Consider the following 3986-nt stretch of genomic DNA (forward strand, 5'->3'; position numbering starts at 1 on the left):
TGCCCTGTTTCCCCCTAGTGGCACATTCAGAGGGTGGCACATTTAGAAAGGGCCCTTTGCATGAGCCCCCACCCCTGTGCTGTCCAGCCTGGACGTGGTTCCTGAGTGTGGCCTGCCAAGAGAGTGCTCCCCCCTTGGCTCCAGCCACATGCTTTAAAATGAGGCTTCCTGAGCCATTGGAGGCAGTGCCTTGATGCGAAGAGGCTTCCTGGTTGCTCTGTCATTTCCCATTAGAGCACTTTGTGAAGCTCTGCAGGGTAATGTGTGTGTTTCATCCGCCTCAGAATTCAGGGGTGGGCTGCAGTTAAGGTGAGGGGAGGAGTGACGGATGGTGGGGGAGGGCCCCTCCCACAGGCCAGAGGGGGTTGGTACAGTTGACACCTGGAAAATCTGCATTGGAGGCAGAAGTATCATCGGTCATTTGCATGTGTGTAGTGGAGTGAAAGATGGACGGCGAGAAGAGAGGCAGGAGACCCATGAATCTGAACTGCAAAAAGTCAGGCCTGGGTGGAAAAGGACGCCAGTGGCCAGCAAGCCCCTCTGGAATGGCGAGAGTGGAAGCAGGCCTTCATTGCACAGTGTCCTGGGCAGGGCACATGATCAAGGGCACAGGAGAACCCATCCTGGGGGTCTCCATGGCTGCTCTGGGGACAAAGGGATCCAGTTATCAGCACAGACTTGGCCGTGGCTGGTCCTGTCCACACCATTATTTGGAGGCTGCTCTCTGCTGCTCCAGACCCTCAGGCTGTTTGGGGGCTGGACGTGCAGCCAGCAAGCCGCTCTGCTCTGTTTCCAAGGCAAAGGGGAGACAGCAACCTCCTGGTCTCCACATCAGTTCTGACTGATCCAGGGACTTCATGCCACCTGCCACGTGCAGGGACTGTGTTGCCCAACTCTATTCCCTTTGGGTGTGAAGAGGGCTCCTGGATCCCAGAGTGCTCTGTCCACAGAAGTTTCAAGCCACAATCCAGTGAGCCCCTGGCAAGAGGTGCCACTTGAAACCTTCCCAAAGGGCAAAGGTCTCATGGAGCAGCCACTCCCAGTTGGAGGGGAGATTCCAAGCAGAGCCACCCCTTGTTGGAAGAGACCACAAGTGCACTTTGTGAAGCGCATGTTGTCAATGGCAGTGAACATGAACACATCAGTTAGCCCTGCAGGCGCCTGGGTCTTCTCGAAGGACTGTGGAATTGTAGTCTTCCCAGCAGTCTCACAACTGCTGTCCTTCCAAGCTGGGCAGAGCCTCGAGTCCCCCACTTGGCATGGCCCAAGCAAACCTCTGGGGAATGAGGTGCCTGAGGCAAAGAGGGGGCTGCGGCTCCCAGGCAGCTCATGGGTCCTGCCTTCCATCAGTGTGGCGTCAGCAAGTGCGGAAGAGGTTTCTCTTTCTCAGCGGCAGTGGTGGCTTCCTTGGCAGTGCCCCTCCCCCCGTGCCTGCATGCAGCTGTTTGCCCTCAACCCCCTGCTGCTTCCTTGTGACCCAAAGGCACTCTTGGCTGCCTGCCTGCTCTGTAATCCCTCAAGGTAACCGTAATGCTGCTATTAGCTCCTTAATGTATTTGGCATATAGCTTCTAATTAAACTGGGACTCGTAAATCACAGGCTCCACATTATCCTTTCACCTCATCAAGGCTCTGCACTCCCTTCAGGGCCCAATTGTGCTTCTCCTCCCTTGAACAAGCAAACTCCTGGCTCATGCAAACAGCCCCACTGCTTTCTTCGGAGCATCTTGAGCACCTCCTCACAGGCACCAGTCCCTCAGCATATAGATATGGGGACCCAGTGGGGCTGGTGAAGCCTACTGCTGTGGCTGCCTGCCTGGGTGGGGCTGCGGGACTCCAGGGGAGAGGATAGTCAAGCACCCAACAGGCTGCCCCAGTCTGGCTATGTGGGTAACCAAGTGTGCTTGGTGGCTCCCGCCGTCAGCAGCAAACTCTGCTCAGAGTCCTTCTCTATACAGGTATGCATGCCAGCTACCTTCCCCTCACCTGCGGAAGGTGGCTGGCAGGAGATGGAAGGTAAGAGGACCTCTCCTGTTCATCATGTTGGCATCCTTCAGTCTCGGAAGACCATGGTGTCACGCTCTGAATGGTGGCTCTGGAACAGAGTGTCCTCTCCTGTACGCGAAGCCTGGGTAAAGTAGGTATGGAGGATAGGCTGTTACCCATGCAGCAAATCCCCCCTCTCCATGTTGCTGAAATGGTCCAATGGAAAGGCAGAAGTCAATACGGTTGGTTCCAGCGGCATCGCAGGAGTTGCCAGAGCGTGACTGTGTTCAGCCATGAACTGCCTCAGGGACTCCGGCTCCGGATTTTGCCTCGAGGTTGACTCCTGAAGCCTTTTCCACAACTGGATGTAGCCACAAGGCAGTGGAGGTTTGGGATCAGAGTTTTCCTTCTCTCAGATGAGCTGCCTTCCCAGGCTGACGAGTTCCATCTACCCGGTGGCTGTTTAGTCGCCTCTTACGACAAGTACAGCCAAACTGAGGGCCTATTCTTATCCCCAGCCCCCAGGGGAATCTCCTGTTGCACCAGCTGCATTTCCCCTGCATCGCCTCATAGGAAATATGTGGCTTGCTATCGAAGATCAAACTGGCATGCATTGCGCATGGCCTAGTCAATGCCCAACCACACTCCCCTGCTTCTTTTCCACTGCTACACTCACTCAAAGGGTGGGCAGGTGGAGGCATCCCCCCACCCAGAAAAGAGGAAGTTGGTGAAAAGGCAGGAAAAATATAAACTTCAGATCTGCGCCCAACCAGAATCTCAGCCACTCCCAGTTCCACACTTGATTGTATCATGACAAGAATGTTCAGGCGTCACAACGATAGCATCTTGAACAAGACAGACAGAACAGGCTCCTGGGTCTTCCTCGCACTCCGCATTTGCTGGCAATTCAGCTACCCAGAAGACTTCCGTGGAACATAAGAACATAAGCTCCATACAACAAGGCAAAACGGCAGTGAAAATTAAAAGAGCAGCCAATATAAAGACAATCAAATCAGGGGAAAGGATAAAATTACTCATTAGGTGGTGGAGAAGCACAAATGCCTAAACTGCATGGAAGCAAAGTTTTTACGAGGCTTGGAGTAGGTGGTGGGATTCGAAAATCCCATTCTGAGATCACTTGGAGGTCCCTGGAGGGTGAATGGACCTTTCCCAGGAATAGGAAGTGTATGGTTGGTTGGCAACCTTCAGTCTCGAAAGACTATGGTATAAGCCTACAGCGCCCGGTATTCCTAGGCGGTCTCCCATCCAAGTACTAACCAGGCCTGACCCTGCTTAGCTTCCAAGATCATGGTATAAGCCTACAGCGCCCGGTATTCCCAGGCGGTCTCCCATCCAAGTACTAACCAGGCCTGACCCTGCTTAGCTTCCGAGATCAGACAAGATCGGGCATGTGCAGGGTAATGGACAACAAGAAGAAACAAAGCCCAGTTGTGCTAAGGAGGGTAGAAAGAGAGGAGTGACTGAGGCTTCCTGGTCCAAAGTGATGCATTGGATGGACTAGATTACCTCCATGGAAACTTCCGGTTCACCCTTTATGGCCAAGGCAGCAAGATCCTGCTTCATTCTTAAATGGACCCAGGACCAGGCAAGGGCTCCACATCCAGGAGCTGGCAGACCCAAATTCCCCCTCATCCTGATCTGAACCCAAGTGTTTAAGGCAAGCAACAGGGGAGGGAGGGGAGGAGCCAGGCCACGTTTGCAGCCTGAGCCTTCCCCTCCACCATGAGGTGCAATCGGCTGGCCCCAGGACTGTCTCTTCTCCAGCCCGCAGCTTCCTAGCGGCTGGAGGAGTGTGGGGGAACTCCAGGCCAACAGGGCTGCTCTGCTGACCAGGCGAGCGCAGCAAGCCAAGTTCTGGGCTTTGGTTTTCCGGCCAAGGTGGAAGCAGAGGCTGAGTCTGCAACCTGTTTTCCTCCTGTTTGGGAAGGTCTAGGTATGCAGAGCCCAGGCGGCTCAAGAGACGGCCATTCTAGCATTCTT

At 54.5% G+C, this 3986-nt stretch overlaps 1 pseudogene; it reads right to left on the bottom strand.

Moving 5' to 3' along the window:
- Window positions 1-3301: 3301 nt before the first annotated feature.
- LOC136663322 (5S ribosomal RNA) lies at window positions 3302-3419 on the bottom strand (annotated as a pseudogene).
- Between the last annotated feature and the right edge of the window lie 567 nt (window positions 3420-3986).

The sequence above is a fragment of the Tiliqua scincoides genome, chromosome 12 (genome assembly GCF_035046505.1).
Source record: "Tiliqua scincoides isolate rTilSci1 chromosome 12, rTilSci1.hap2, whole genome shotgun sequence".
Lineage (NCBI taxonomy): Eukaryota > Metazoa > Chordata > Lepidosauria > Squamata > Scincidae > Tiliqua > Tiliqua scincoides.